The following is a 17,763-nucleotide window of genomic DNA, read 5'->3' as shown; positions in this document are numbered from 1 at the left end:
ATATAATTAAACAAAAAAAGTAAAGTTTTTAAGAGTTTATCGTAATTTTGATCTATATCTTGTTAACCATACTGTGTACCGACGACTTACTTGTGTCATACGGAATAGGGAGTAGTATTCGGTATCAGTGCTCTCTTGATAGGTAGCGTGGTTATTGTAACATCATCAAATTTTTAGTATTTGCGATTTTCTTGAAAACTACGCATGACGATTTGTCTCGCTTATATCAGCTTGTTCAGCTTAATAAGATCTATGGATCGATATATGCACGATCTATTTTATTTTTCGTCGTACGCTTATGGTGTTGTAGAAGTAAATATGCTCAGATGCTTCTTCTGAGTCTGTATTTATGAATACTTTTTTATATATAACCTAAATTGTAATTTAAATTTCGTTACGTTTTATCTTTGAGTCACTTGGTTCTTAATGCATGAAAAAGAGAAAAAAGAGAAGTAATGCGTAAGCTTCAATTGACTTAGAAAAAATGCATTGAGATGAGGCTGAAAGCATGGCCGTCCAGACAGCTTTTAGTTACTGAATGTATAGTCAGTACAGCAGCTCAATGGCTTATTTTTCATGTTTTCTGGATCGAATGTCGTATGTTAGTTTCCTTATCTTGTTAAGTCAATACAGAGAATGTTGAGCTTTTATTCAAAACTGAACTCGAGACCAAGCCAAAGATAAGTTCATTAAATGACTTAGAAAACATCGCTGAAATAAATTCAATATAAAAAATTCCGCTACTGGATGCGACCGTTGAGGTGTTTACATGTAATATATGAACTAATAATATTTTTTTTAAAAAAAAAGGTAAATAAAAACAAAAAGAAAATATTTAAAACTACAGTATTTATGAACACATTGCACCATTGCAAAAATATAGTGAAGAATTAATTTGATTTTCCAGGAATATTCTATTATAACAGTCCTCCATATTAAGTTACCTTCTGCAAGTTTCTTAACACATATACTGCACGGATACATAATACTATAAGGAAATTAACATCTCAAGATACTCTATATAATATGCCGAAAAGCTTACAGTATAGACTCCTATTAGATGAATAAGTAAGAAAAAAGTTACGACTAAATTCCGTAAAAAAAAAAAAAAAAAAAAAAAAATAGTAATCATAAATATTTCTGATACACTTGATGATATTTGAAGAGATCGTGGCTAAATATGGTCTATTTTAGACAATATGACTATAATATTCAGTTGGTATATTTCATGTCTTGTTTTAAAATACTTACAATAAAATAGTATTGTATGTATACAGTAAAGTACATACAGTAAAGTAGTAATATATATAGAGTAAAGTAGTAGTGACAAAGAAGCCCTACCCTCTGGTCTAGTGACTAGCACGCACACCTATGGCTTATAGAATCCCGAGTTCAATATCCTGCGATAGGAAAAATTTCAAATGTGAACACTTCAACTGTAGGTCCACGTCTCATATAGGGCTAGCGTTGGTACTGGAAACGGACACTAAACTCCAATCCAAGCACCAAACTGATAAAGAAATTGGTCCGTCCTTTACTTATAACTAACCTTACCTATGTTTACAGAGACATATAAAACCAGATGAGTGTTCTCATTTTAGCATATATGAATTGCACTGCGCTTCTATACTGCATGCTTATTATAGGGAAAACTTAAACATTTTACGTTTACGAAAAATACTGACAGACGATAAATGTAAGAAAAACTTTTCATTCAATATACTTAGTAGCAATTTTGTGGTGGACAAACACCGTGTGAGTGGGTTTTCTCCGGGTTTTTCCTGTTTCTTCCCACTTTATTCATTAAGCAATTTTCATTCACTTCTCATCATCACCGCCTCCTTTAGCTTATCCGGCATAACCGTGGGACCTAAATCTGAAAGATTTCATTTCATTTAATAAGAATTGGATCATATTTTGTAGAAATAACGCCTATACCACATGAGACCTGAAGAGTAGAGAAAAAAAAAAAAGGAATTAATATCAGTGATAAGATTAGTTTAAAGCAAAGGACGGACCAAATTCTTTATCACTTGGGTGTTTTCCTGTTCAAGTCTCCAACTCCCTACACTCCATAGCACTGAGAAATTTAGGATAAGGATCATGCATATACTAAAAGTGAGTGTTTTCAGAGATTATAAAATTAATTTCACGGGCAAAATATTTATAATATAGCAAGATTTAGCAATTTCCTATGCTGACTTCATACAAGCTCCTATCAAATTCACATTGTCCCCATATAAAAGGAGTATTTCTGTTTCGATATTTTTCATTTTCCAAATCATGTATTGTAGAACGAAGCTAAAAGTGAGTGAGTCCCTCTGCTTCAAAAATATGTTTCAAAAAAGCAATAAACAGAGAAGGAAAATAGATATCTTCCTATTCGCACTCTACTAATTTATTTCTCTGACGCACCTTTTGTAGCTCTATATATCTCCTTGGAAATTCTAAAATTCTCTAAAATATTGCACTTAAGAGTCTTGGTCGAAGTTGCAGACTTAAAATTCTACAAGAATATTAGCCTTTAACGCGAAAAAAATGTCCAAAACATTATATATATATATATATATATATATATATATATATATATATATATATATATATATATATATATATATATATATATATATATATATATATACAGTGGAGGATCCAGGATATGATCAAGGGAGGGGCTACACCATAGTCTACAGTTTTATCCAGTGTAAAGCAGGATTGAAGCCCATTTTATCCATTTTAACATATTCTTTTATGTTTCTGTTGTTGATGTTTTCTTTTTGTCTTTATGTTGTACAGTTTCAGCTAATTGGCGGAGTGCTGTATAAAACTTTGTGAATAAATAAACCTAATTAAGCTGAAGTAAATTAATATATTGGTTAGTACACTTTGTTTATAAACATGACACTTGACATTGTACAAAAACCAAGCTGCTTGTTGAGGTGAAACAGGTATTGAAATGCTCCCTCATTTATCTCTTTGCTTGCGTCAATTACCCATGTCTTTACTTCGCTGGATTAAAATAGTAATATGTTCCGTTAGCCAGTTGCTTTTTTTTTCTTTTTTTTACTAGTACTGAAGCGCTCTCTGATATAGGTCATTTTCGATCATTTTTATATATTTTGCCCCTTCCATCCAAGTTGGGGAGCTGAATTTGGATTTAAAGGACTTCGGAAGTGTCACTATTCATCTCAGCGACCCAGAAAACTATGGATTCGGCACTATTATCGCTCATTTTCGATCATTATACAGGGGGCCCAGAAGTAGGTATACAGTATTCTACTGATCAGCTCATTGCATTTTATATCATTTCTTATTGTTATCCATCAGGTAAACTTAGTTTCTTTATTATTTGTTCTTAATGTGTTTTTACTTATATCTTAAGCTTGGAAGAGCCGAAGCAAATAAACCAATAAACTTATACTTGATCAATGCAGGGGTGTATACCTACTTCTGGGCCCCCTGTATATATATGGAGCCTCAAAGTGAAATGATAAAACCTATCCCAGGCCCTATGTTGAAAATTTGATCGAGATCGGTCTGGTGGTTCAAGAGTCACTAAGTCACAAACATAGTCACTTTCATTTTTATATGTGTAGATTACGATACAAGGAAGATGGTAGTACATAGTATGGTTAATCGGATACAATTTAAAGTTGTCATTAACCTTGAAACTTTAATTTCTGTTTAACTAAACTCATGTCCAAAGTTGATAATATATTAGTCGATAGAATACAACAACGACATATTTCAGGTTAAGTTCTCGAGAAAATCGCGAAAAAGAAACTTATTTTTACTGCACTAAAAAATGTCGTTCGTTGTCAATATTAATTTCGAGTTTTTTTGTTCTGCTACAAATTTTCGTTTATTAATTTATATGTAGTGAATATGTAAAAAAGTAGACTGTTAACTAACAGATTTTATGTATGGTTGTTTGTGAACTCCTAACGGTGACACTCATATTACTAAGAATGACACAAGCACTCCTAAAAGTTACGCACATTCTACTTGTAAGATTACTTTTCTTCTGTGAATATTCGTGACCTGTATCGTCTGGCAATCAATACAAACAACTAATTGTTTATCAGTCTTTCTTAGTACATATTGAATTGCGTGAAATTTATATGAAGTCAATGAAATAATTCTGGTACATGGTCTCGGGTTATATCACTATGGAAGTACTATCCATTGAATAAAATCTCGCGTAATGGTTTAGATCCCAATCTAAGCAACAGATCCTAGCTCGCATAAACAATCGAAAGGAGATGAAACATCATTACTGTTCGCTCTTATCTTGATTCATAAACAGCTGTGTCGTCTCCAGCTGAAAGTGCTCGTCTCTTTTTGCAGAATGCTGGGCTTTGGACTTGAGAGGCAGTAATCTCAAATTAAATTATGAAATTAAAATGATATTAGAAATATAATCTTTCAATATGTCTTTTCCTAATATTATTTTAAACTTAACTTTAGGGCTAGGACTCCTTAATAATGTTGAGCTCCCTCGTGGCTAAGCGGTTAGCGTACGCGCCTTTGGCGTGGGAGACCCGGGTTCGATTCCCGACGGGAGCTCATGTGGTTCGGATTCCACGTTAATCAGTAGGTCCACGTCTCATATAGCCTCTCTGCTGAAAGGGACGCTAAACTAAAATCAACTCAACTCAACTCCTTAATAATGTTGTCTACGAGACGAGCTTGCCTCGTCTCGGATACGAGATAAGAAGTACCTTTTCAAATTCAATTAAGACAAGACAAGAAATTCAAGGAGTATCGTGAGCAACACTAATCCACCCAAGCCTTAGATATCAAACACTGTTCTTTAGTGTTATGTGATTCATAGTTTAAAGTGATAGATCTATAGTTCAAAACTATAAATTGATATAGGCCTAGTGATAGTATCAACACAATGAAGTGGAAAGGGTTGAAATTTTTCCGCAATGAATAGCGATTGCATTGTTTGAAATGAAAGTGAAGAAACTTATTTTTTTCCTCCGAGAGAAAAACAAAACATTTCAGCTAGTTTAGTAATATTTGCAAGAAACGCAAAACAAATTTCCATAGAGGATTCCATTCACTGCGATGTTGCATGGGCACCAAACGATATGCATTCACTTGTTACTCGTTTCTCTTTAAACAGGTCGAACATAAACTTCAATATTGGTCGACTGGAGTTAACATCTCTTTTGAGCACTACCGAAACAGATGTACTGCTTAAATCCGAGACATCATTCGGGATTTTACCTGAGACTTGAAATTCTTACCTGAACTTGCGACTATGCGCGGAGAAAGTATCCTCGTTAACAGTTCGATCATTAAGATGTAGTGTTCCCCACGAGATGATAAATAGTTTTTTTTTCATCTCGTCTCGTGTTTTTTCTTTTTTTGTAAAAGTCTTGTCTCGTCTCGATTCTCGGAAAATTCTTTTTCATCTTGTTTCGATTCTCGAAAACCTTTTCTCGTTTCCTCTTGACTTTTTATTTAAATCTCATTTTCTACATTTATATACCAACCGTATACTCCGATTTTCTTCTTAATTCTATGTATAAATTTTACAGAATCTCTCCGAGTCACCAGAAGTCCACGAAGGTTCTTAATATAACAATATTTGAACAATATTTACTATTGAAGTATATTATGTAATTACTTGCGTATCTCAAAACGTTGATAAATGCTTAGATAATAACAGGTTCATAATCATATTAATATATTCTAGAAACTAGATAGCTATAGTATTGAACCGGTGTTATTCTACGTTTGGAAAGACGATAAGTAACTTTAAGCAGTGCCACCTATAGGTATATCCTCAGAAGAAAAATGATAGAACTAGATTGTTTCTATAAGAAGAGAAATAGTACTGATGAAGTGTGAGATCAAATCTTTAGGCTACATTTATCATTTCTCTGCTGTCAAGTAACAACGTTTAGGAAGAGGGAGGTCCGGAACCGGTGGACCCCTCGCGTGGATACGCCCCTGTCACGACGTTCGTTATGTAGTACTGTGAGAGGATATGTTGTTACATCTAAGTCGGAGCTATTTTGTCACATTTACCCAACTTTATAGGAATATTTATGATTCTTTCTAATATTATTTAATGTTGCATGTTCTGGTTGGATGAGAACTCATGCAGGTAAAACAATGTCAATATAAAACGTCCAATCAATAGTAAAGATTTCACTTCCACAAGCAATTACATGATTCCAAACTATTTAATTGTTTTATAATGTAGGTATCACCAACAAATCAGAAGAAGAGTGTCGAGTTAACCATGCGTATGCACTTTACTCGTGGTTTGCTATAAAAATGTTTTGTATGTATACATAATTCTAGATAATATAAGTTCTATTATTGCTATGTGGCAAGCCCTATTCCGGGTGATAACTCCTCACAAACAGGGCAAATTGTCTTCGTTAAAAAAATCTCCTCGCTTATTCTGGAAGGATTTAACCAACTATATTATATTCATTTTACACAGGAATGCCCAATGTTTTGATATGTTGTATTGAAACTTGAAATCGTTGAATGAATGAAAAAGATATTGATCTAAATGTAAATTTGGCGACTACTTGCCCACTTCTCGCCTACAGAAAGTAAACAAATAAAGAGAAAATAAAATTTGTAGTTTTACGTCTCATGATTATGGCCTGTAGGTGGTTAATGTAATGAAAGTATAAAAAAATTGATTATGAAAGAACTGGTGGAATGAGAATACATTAGGAAAAGAAAGAACCTCGAGAAAACCCACGGACATGATATTGTCTATCACATACATACATAGTCTGGGATCGGACCAGAAACCCTTCGTACAAGAAGTGAGCACTATACTAATGAAACATTGTCACTTGAATTGTTTTGGGATTGACCTACAATCCTCCAATAATTATTCAAGTGAAAGAAATCGACGTATGTAGGCACAATAATAAGATGACAAGAAAATTTGTACATGATTTGGCATAAAATGCTGATTCTGAGTTCTATGAACTGCTCAAAGCGCCTCTCAACCAGAAACCCATATAAATCTTCAAACAAAAGCACTAAAAACACTTGGTCATCAGAGACATCGAGTCAATTTACCTTGTACAGACCCGGAAATGTGGTACCGAGCAAAAGTTTTTATTTTAGGCTTAGGAGACATGATTAATTCTTTGGATGAAATATCTTTTGCGCACTAACATACCGTGTCATTTCTCCAGCACCTGATTCCAATCAACTGTGACGTATCATTTGATAATATTTGACCTGGATTCGATTTTTACATAGATGACTTGATTGACTCTTAAAATGAAATTCTTTCGGGTCAATGGAAATTATGGAGTCAAATGCTCAGTGAATCTGAAGAAAAACCTGTCAGTTTCTTTTTCTTTTTCTTCCTTTTTTTTTTTTTTTTTTTTTTTGCCACATTAGACAATAATGTGATGAAAACATTCTCCCAAGGATAAAGGCACTACTCCTTGATTTGTACATTTGCAGTTGAACGAAGTTTTTTCGAAACTGAAATTAATGAACTTATGGGAGGGATATATCACTTAAAGATATGTTAAATGGTCATGTTTAACTCCTTATTCATATAGACTTGGCTTTATATATTAATAACAATGAAGTCATCTATTATTCTATTCTGTTAGATCCAAGAATGCAAGGCATTGGCAACTCCTTATGTAAAAACTATGTAAAAATTACGGATGTTTTGTTCGTAGTATTACTGTAATATTTTCTTTAGTACTGAATTTCTACAACAGCATTAGAACTATCCATTATGGAAATTTCACCATTTTTTGGTTGCTATTGTAGAAACAAATAAAGATTAGGAAAGGAAAAGGGAAGTCTTGTTCATTGCTTAATACAGGTAAAACTTACGAAATTTCATCACTAATACAAACTAATTATATCTTTTAAATCGATTATATTTATACTTCGTAAAAGATACTTCTAATAAGTACAAATTATAGGAAAGTACGTACTTATTCTGAGATAATTCAATGTTTCCTAGTTCTAATAAGTACAAATTATAGGAAAGTACGTACTTATTCTGAGGTACTTCAATGTTTCCTCAAACGTTATACTATAGAAATGGATTTAATAACCTGTTGAAATATACTAAATATTTTATTGCTGCGACAACATTATTTCTAGCTTGATAAAAGTTTGTTTGCGCACTAAGATATATCAACGTTTCTCAAACTTATTTTCAAGAGAAAAATACTATTCTTGTTCCCCTCAAAAGCAAATTTGTCTTTAAAAGGGTTTGGCATCACTAAGCAATATTTTTAAAACAGCATTAAAGGAAGGTCCTTCAATTTTACAATAGTATTAATAACAGAAGAAAATAGTTTCCAATTTTGGTTAAATAAATGAAGACTATCAATAATATTTTATAATAGTGATAATATATCCATATAAGCAATAAAATTTATATCTTCTTTAATTTATTTACCTCTGGCTCTTGATAGCCTTAGTTCCTTCCCAGGTCCCGCCAAATGGGTTTTATGATGGACACACTTTGTGTGCGTGGGTTTTCTCCGAGTTATCCTGTTTCTTCCCACTTTCATCATTCCATCATCATCATCCATCTCATCATCACCGTGTCCCTTAGCATTGATGTGGGGTGCTTTATGCTTTTTGAGATTCTTTACCATAGTATGTGATACACAATCATTTTTATTTTTTTGTGTTTTTCCTTTCTTTTCTTTCTTTTTACTAATACACACCCTTCTGTATTCTATCTAAGAGGACCACAATGGCAGAGCTGAGGAATCAATCATAGTTTGGAGACCACGGTTTGAGAAAAGTAATAAAGGATTTGTTGAAATTCAACTATGTACTATGCACTTTACAATTTCCGCAGCCTGCAGTGGCGTCAGTGACTGTGACGCGACGAATTTGCTTCAATAGTGACATTATTGCTGAAAATGGACGTATAATGTTATAAACACTTGAAACTGTTAATGGTAAACAAACAAAATGTTATAAACATGTTGTTGTACACTAAATCATTTGAAATAGTATGTTGTGCTCTGTAGTATTAAAGCTTGTAAACATGTGCTGAGCTCTAGTGACGAAACAATTATTTCGTTGAAATAATTTGCTTCGATTCAGCCGATCTCACTGCTTAAGCTTCGTCAATTAGCAAGGAAGTAATGGGGTGTATATGGGAGTACACGGCGTATACTCATCTAATCTGATTATAGTACAGCGTAAACTCACCCTATATTTACAAAATAAAGAGCATGTATGGGGCTCGATGGGCAAGGTGACCAGAATTTTCACTTGCGAAAACGGGATGCATACGAATCGGCTACGGGGGGAAGGGTATCTGACTTCCAGATTGCATTTTGGGACTCAGCAGTGTTCTCAATTTACAAAATACACAAGTAAGAGTGATAACACACCGTTTCTAACTTTACGTGTACCACACAAGAAATAATGGTTTCCGATTGCAAGTTCTACCCAACAATTCTTTTAACTAGTTAAACACTCAGAATTCCCACTCAATTCCCACTTAAACCACGAACACTCAATTCCCATTTGAAAATTCAGAAGTTATAGACACGGCTGAATCTTGGCAACGACTGTTGGCACGGAAGAGAGTAAAATTTGCATTGACAATTTTTATTTTGAATAATAATTACGGGACACCTACGTCATTTTTACCTAAAAACGGGACATTTAGACGTCCCGTTCGAGAATCAGAAAAAAACGGGACAACAGTTGGAAAAAAGGGACTGTCCCGGCTAAAACGGGACATCTGGTCACCTTGTCGATGGGGGATAAATCTGGAGACTGCAGTGGATATTCCATTTTCGTGAATGTGTCATCCTCTTCTTTGCTTTGCAAATAAATACGGCGTAACTTCCAATAATGTTCAGGATAGTTGTGCCGTTGTAACAAAGTTACAAAATCTACCTTCCTAACGGAATTGCATGCCTCACTTAAATGTTATGATACACGCTTTTCTTCATTATTCTGTTGATTTGAACTAAACCACTAACTTGAGTGCCTGTAGAACATCCTCACACAGTGACACTGCCTTTTCCTTTGTTGAGTGTAGGCATTACACAGTGTAGATGAAAGCGCTTTACGGAGAGTGAGACGCGGAAACACCTGGCGTTGGGAACTGAAAAGTTGAAATTTAGATTTGTCAGTCCAGAGTACGCCCTTCCATTGTTCATCAGTCCAGTTTTTATGTTTTACCCAGGAGTATTCTTTTGCAATGTTTTCCGTTTGAAGCAGTAGTTTCTTTAGACTGCAGCAACCGTACCCCCAAGACGATAAATCTGCAGGATTTGGACCACCGTTCTATTTTATATGGATTGAGAAATGCTCTTCCGTAGCTCTGTAGGTACTTCTGGAGCTGTTAAACGTCTATTCCGTTTGCTTGTAATTCTAATGAACTTGTCGTTATGAGAAGTTGTTATTTTTGGACGACCAGTTCGTTTCTGTGTAATATTTATACAAGTTGTGATTGCATTTCAGGAGTCCGGCGTCCTGCTCCGACTGATATCTGCAACTATTAAGCAATTTTCCGAAGAGATGACTATATATACATAGGGTGTTCATTTATTATGTAGCCGAAATCCACTGATGAAATCCTCACACCTAAACAATAAAAAAAGTCCATATGAACATAAGGAGAAAAACGCGTTGTTTCAAAGTTACGAGATGCCGAAATCGAAAAAATTGTAACTCTGAGGCTGCCTAGCTCAAAAACTATAAGAGATATCAAAGGCGGTTAAAGGAATATTAGAGGAACTAGTACACTGTCTATCTAAATAACCATGTTTCAGAATTGGGACGTATCGGCGCCACGGATTTTATAGAGGGAGCTGCATTATAGCTTCCGCTCTTCCACCTCTCTCTCTAAAATCATGTGCGCCGGTACTACTCAACTTTGAAACATAGATATTTAAATAGAGAGTGTACTAGTTTCTCTTATAGTTCTTTAACCGCATTTGATATCTTTCATAGTTTTCGAGCTAGGCAACCTCAAAGTTACAATTTTCTCGATTTCAGCATCTCGCAACTTTGAAATAACGCATTTTTCGCCCTATGTTCATATGGACGTTTTTTTTTATTGTTCAGGTATGAGGATTTCACCAGTGAATTTTAGCTACATAATAAAGGAACATTCTGTATACAGGGTGTTTCAAAACAACACCGACAACGTTTGGGAGGTGATTCCTGACACAAAGATAAGACAAAAAGTATAGCTTTAGCTACATCACGCTTAATTTCGGAGCCATAATTGCGCTCTTCTAAAGTGATTTGTTTGCTATGTCACGACAGATGCTTATCAAAATACTACCGTTTAAAAACACCATTTACTTTTCATGCCATAGAATATTATACGAAATTTTTGGGAGCACATCTGCTACGAGAAATGCTACGATAAATGCTTCCGTCTAAAACTAGCCTTATTCTTCTTCCTTGGTTGAGGAACCTGCTACATCATCTGATGATATCTTTCAATGTTTACCTGTATCATTGCCGAAACTTGTGTGTCTGCAATGTCATCAAGTGATCGAAATCTCCAGACATCCACATCTGCAAATCTGACCATTTTGACATATCCAAAATTGTGTGTTTCTGTTAACAAACATTTTACAAAACATTTGACATTGCACTTTCTTAATTATTGTACTCGTTAGCATAACATTACTTAATTTTGCTAATGTCTGTTTTTAGCTGTCACGTCAATGTAAACAAACAATGCGTATGACATAATTTTGTAATGTCTTAATCTTTCCAATGTTAATTCATACTGTAACCTTAATTTAATTTTGAAAACTTTATTCTTAATTCACTTATTTATCAATTTTAATCCCGTTCAATACGCATGTATTGACTATATATATATATATATATATATATATATATATATATATATATATATATATATATATATATATATATATATATATATATATAATTACTTAATTTAAATTACTGTTTTATTCAATTCATTGTATACTAAATTAGGACCCTATCATAGATAAATATGTCAAAAAATGTTGTTCCAGTAATCAATTTATGAAACTTAAAATAGCTATTCTCTTTTAGGCTTATTACACCTAAAATTGTCTTCCTATTCAATATTAATAAACTACCGATGAGCTAGTCTGCTGCTATGAGATACTTTTATTTAATTAAATATAATATGCATGACTCATTTTTCAATTAGGCGTAACAAGCACAATTTAAATGACTTAACTACCTAGTTCTTAACATTACTACGTATAATTCTACTGATGAAGCATCACATAGCAGTAGTCTCGCTCGTTGAAACATTTGTCTCTCATAAACTGGCAAAATTGTATCTTTATTTTTTGACAATTTATGCTATAAAACCTGCTAGATATTACATACTAATACTGTACGATCTATATAGCGCTGATTTTCACGACTTATCACAATATTTTTCGTTCTGTTTTACACTTTTTAACAACCATTTGAAAAAGAAAAAAATCTAAACGTGATTATAATTCCGAAAGACGTCATAGATTAAGTATTATGGCTGAAACCTTGCTAGTTACACGTAAAACTTTATGTAAAATAGAACAAACATAAATACATAGATTAGCGAATATAAACATAAAAAACAAACGTGAAATCGCAGCTAATAGAGAACATATAACATGAACACATAAATATAGGGAAACATAAACACAAACAGATAACAGATAATAAATATTAAGGTGCTTGAACATGATTACTAGTTGGATAAAAACGTGCAACTCATTCAGTGCCGGAATTACGAATAAGCTAAATAAACTTGGGACAACACCCCCTTGCAGGTGTCCCAAAAATTTAAAGGAAAAAATTCGATTTACATCTCCAAAATATAAGATGAAAAGCAAATACAATAAAACTTACATACAACAACAGTGTATGTGTTGTGTAAGCTTCTATGATGTAAGTGATGGAAGCACTCCTGCTAGCATGGTCCCTAAAATATCACCAGTTTGTTCATTTATGCATATAAGGTACCTACTGTAGAGGCAATCGGCCAATTATATGAGCTCTTTGAGCAAAATTTCAACATACGTCTTTTGAAATAATTCCTACTTTTGACATATTTTAAATTAGATACCTTTCTGAAAATGATTAAGCAGGTCGTTCTCCACATTTAACAATATCTGCTGAAAATGGACGATAAATCACATTTTGAAAACGACTGCTACATCAGACTTTCTTTATTTTTTCCAAGTATGAACCAATGTGAATACATTGTCCGCTCTACTGTCGTTGAATAAACAAATAAATAAAGTTATTTAAGGATTCTATAGGTAATCTTAAAGATTACAATGATAGGGAGCTTCATGCAACATGTACGAAATGGTTCAAGACAGATCCAGCCGATGATGACGTATTATGTTTTGGTTATTGATGATAGAATTGATCTGCTATAAACATGCTTGATTCTAGATGCCAAGAATAACGATTTTATTAACTAAGTCCCAGACTTTTCAAAAACCTTTGTACTAACGTAAGGCAATTGAACATTTATTTTTAGTAAAAGAACAAGTATTTCTCTCTACTAACATATTTTTTTCTGTATATAATTTCAGATACTGTATCCAGAAGAACCGAATGCTCAACAACAATGGGCTGGGATTTCCCCAATTCTTTCTCAAGCTGCCATCCGAACAGCCACGAGTCTTCTTGCTGTGCTTCGCCGACATTCCTCTTCCTCTCCATTATCCATAGTTTGAACACAGGCTTTCGGCAATCATCAGTAATCAACACGAAGTTTCTGGATGAAGAATATGACTTCATTGTAGTGGGTGCTGGTAGTGCAGGTTGTGTAGTTACAAACAGACTAACAGAAGTTCCGCACTGGAAAGTGTTGCTCATCGAAGCTGGTGGTGAAGAACCTGAAATCGCAGAAATTCCTTCCAAAATGCAATACCTTCAGAATACGGAAGTTGATTGGGGTTTTAGGACAGAATTTCAACATAAAGCGTGTTTATCTCGTTTTAATAAAACATGTCCGTGGCCACGGGGTAGAGTAATGGGTGGTAGTAGTACAATTAATGCCATGATGTATGTAAGAGGTAATAAAATAGATTATGATATTTGGGCATCTCTAGGGAACAAAGGCTGGAGTTTCAGAGAAGTTTTGCCATACTTTCTTAAGTCTGAAAACAACAAAGATCACGACATAGCACATTCTTATTATCATGCCAAAGGTGGATATCAATCAGTTCAGCGTTTCCCATATGCAGACTACAATGTACATGCCTTAGTAAATGCTTTCGAAGAGATAGGTATTCCCAACAGGGATGTTAATGGCGAGGAACAGATTGGAGTTATGCGAGGACAAGCCACTTCTTGGAAGGGTGAACGCTATAGCACCAACAGAGCTTTCCTGAGACCGATTAGGGATAGACAAAATTTCCATGTTTCAGAGAACTCTTTGGTCACGAGAATTCTTATTAACCAGAAAACTAAGAGAGCATATGGAGTTGAATTTCTCAAAGCAGATAGAATATACAGAATTTTTGCACGGAAAGAGATTATAGTGTCAGCTGGTGCAGTTAATTCACCACAAATCTTAATGCTTTCTGGTATTGGTCCAGCTGAACATCTAAAATATTTTGGAATACCAATTATACACGACTTAAGAGTTGGAGATAATTTACAAGACCACGTCGCCACCGGTGGTGTTGTGTATAGTCTTAATCATACTGCAACGTTTCCCGTGCATATAGAGAAAAAAGCATGCGATGCTTACAAATACCATGTGCACCGGAAAGGACCTCTATCAGCTACCGGTCCTGCGCAGGTAATTGCATTTGCACAGTCGCGATACGAGGCTATAAAGGATTTTCCTGACATAGAATTTATGTTTGATCCAAGCATAAAACAAAATTTCTGGGATACATCCCCAAATGCTACACCTACAGCACCGTTCTCATATTACGATCGTATCATCGCTCGACCAATGGTATTACATCCTTGGAGTAGAGGAGCTATTCGACTAAGATCCAAAAATCCTAAAGATTTACCAATGATTTTCGCTAACTATCTAGACCATCCACATGACGAAGACGTTCTTATAGAAGGAATTGAAATAGCACTTCGTCTAGCAGATACCGACGCCTTCAGAAAGATTGGAGCAAGGTTAGTAACAGAACCGTTACCAGGTTGTGAAAATTATCGCTATGGTTCTTACCAATATTGGCAATGCATCATAAGACATTACACGCAAACTTTCTATCACCCTGCGGGAACATGTAAAATGGGTCCACCAGATGATACAACTGCTGTTGTTGATCCTCGACTGCGTGTGTATGGTATAAAAGGGTTGAGAGTTATTGATGCATCAATCATGCCGCTCGTTGTTAGTGGTAATACAAATGCTCCAACGATAATGATTGCAGAGAAAGGTTCAGATATGATCAAGGAAGACTGGCTAAAATATCATTCTTGAATAACTTACAAACAAAAGTAAAATATGAATTAATAAATTACTAAGCACATATGAAGAAGCAATGAAATAACATATGGTGAAATGAAGTACCATATTTATCTATCAAAAAATGACGAGTTATCGATTTCAGTATATGTCTATGTTAATATTGTTTCTAAGTCTCATAGGGTACTTAAACTTACTTAACCTCTATTGGCGCTGAAAACAAACAAAAAAGCATAACATGTAAACATATCCACAATCAGTGTTACTTCCTGAAATTTACCCTGTCTTAGTTACACTGAACGCTGGTCCAAAACACTGAAATATCAAGTTTTGCACTTAAGGTACCATTTTCCCAAACTTTATATGAACTCTACAAAGTTCGATGCTTTCTAAGAAATTGCAAAGTAATAAACTTAAAGTATAAACTTAAAATAACATTTGTTCATAAATGAAGTCATCAAGTAAAATACACATTGGGAATTTTATAATAAAGAATTATTTATATTTCTTAAGAATTATAAATTTGCATAATCTTTGAGAACAATGCATACAGATAACACGGAAACATCACACAAAATTTTTATTTTTCAAACCAGATGTTTGGACCCGCTACCATAAATTCTCCCTCGTGGTTTGACATAAACCTTTTATGGTATTTAATTAGGTGTTTCTCGCACAAGAAACCATTTACATCCTAAAAGACATTTAATAGAGTTATATACTTGTTCAGTTAGTTTTCAATAATTCCAGAAGTAAATGATTAGGCTGTATCATACACTCTGAAAATAAAGAAAACCAAAAACTACCACATAAACTTTTTTTCTATTGAAGCATCCTAAGAAAGCAAATAGTAGGCGTCGAAACATTTGTTTGAATTAGAAATAGTAGCCATTGCTATTGATCAATCTCCTTTGATGGCTTTTCAGAGTAGTAACGCCAATGAAGATAGTGAGGAAGTCTTAGTTATTCCGACTAATAATATACTAAATACTATCCATTATTAATATAACTGCCATAACCATTATTATGACAATATAGACAAATACTGGATATTCTAAGTGCGAGTCGAGGATATAATAGATCCAGACAAATACTGAAAGTAGTTACCAGAGTTCGACAAAAATTATCAACATAGATATGTAAGAAGATTTACACTGTGATACAATGGATAACACTTCTTTAAAAAAAAACTATATACAAGAAAATGTTTAAGCAATATCTACAAGAGTGAATAAGTGATATTTCATAACGCAAATATTCTATTCACCTTAAACAGATAAAGGTCAGCATAAATCAACTGTTAAGATGTGGAACTATTGGGTGCCACAGATTCTTGAATGGCAGTAGACAATACAAACTTTTAGGTTCCATGATAATCTGCCTGCTAATAAAGTTATTTACTACTTATTATGAACAGGATATTTTGTCTGCCGAAAGAAAGTAACAGACAAATGTAAAAATATATTGTCTGATAGCAGAGGTAATACTATTTTAGAAACAGATCTTCGTTATCTTTGAGAGTAATTTTGTTAAATAACTGCACATATTTACCGATACAACTATCTTCTATTTTATTATTGCACATGGTTTACAAGAAACAGACAGTATCAATATTTTGTGTATTCATAATTTATAATTTAAGAAGCTACATGCATTCATATGTTCTCATGCTGTACTAGAGAATTTTAAATGAAGTTGAAAATGTTCCAGACTTCTGTAGATGGCAGCGAGTTACTTTTACCTTTCGAATGTATTGTTAGGAAGTGACAACAATAATGAAACTTCTCCAAAGACAAATTGGATTAATTATTAGAGGTTAATACGTCCACATTTTTAATACGTTATTCTATTCATTGTCGAAGAATTTAATTTCCCTTCTGATAAAGTTTTAAATACTAATCTTCTAAATTTGATGAAATTATTCTTATTATTGTCCCTTAGTATATCTTACAAGTGCTCACATCTAGCAATGACTGATGTTTCTTTACATATAGTGTAACATTAATCACTATCCACTTAAAATTGTGGGTCTTAATTAGTAATCATTTTGAAACCTAGGATTCAATTTTTACAAGCGAAATGCTCATAATCGTAAAATATCGCCCTTCATTTGACTTTTTTTCTTTTGTATCTAAAACTGACTGTTCTAAACATACCTTCAGTTATTATTTAAATGGTAGGTCATTTAATAAGCTTTTATTGCGCTCAATTAATAGATTTAGAGCTTTCACTTACCACAACTCACAACTTGAAAGCAGCCACAACATAATGTTCTTTTACATAGCCGAAGAGTATCTACCACCATGACTAGGATTCCAAACCCTGAAAACTTAAATGTCTTTTCAGGGAAATCTCAA

At 33.8% G+C, this 17,763-nt stretch overlaps 1 pseudogene; it reads left to right on the top strand.

Moving 5' to 3' along the window:
• The first annotated feature begins 13,591 nt into the window (after positions 1-13,591).
• On the top strand, positions 13,592-15,421 carry LOC145660998 (glucose dehydrogenase [FAD, quinone] pseudogene; annotated as a pseudogene).
• The last annotated feature ends 2,342 nt before the right edge of the window (positions 15,422-17,763 follow it).

The sequence above is a fragment of the Thermobia domestica genome, chromosome 9 (assembly GCF_964235325.1).
Source record: "Thermobia domestica chromosome 9, izTheDome1.hap1.1, whole genome shotgun sequence".
Taxonomy (NCBI): Eukaryota; Metazoa; Arthropoda; class Insecta; order Zygentoma; family Lepismatidae; genus Thermobia; species Thermobia domestica.
This window is presented reverse-complemented; position numbering and strand designations above follow the sequence as displayed.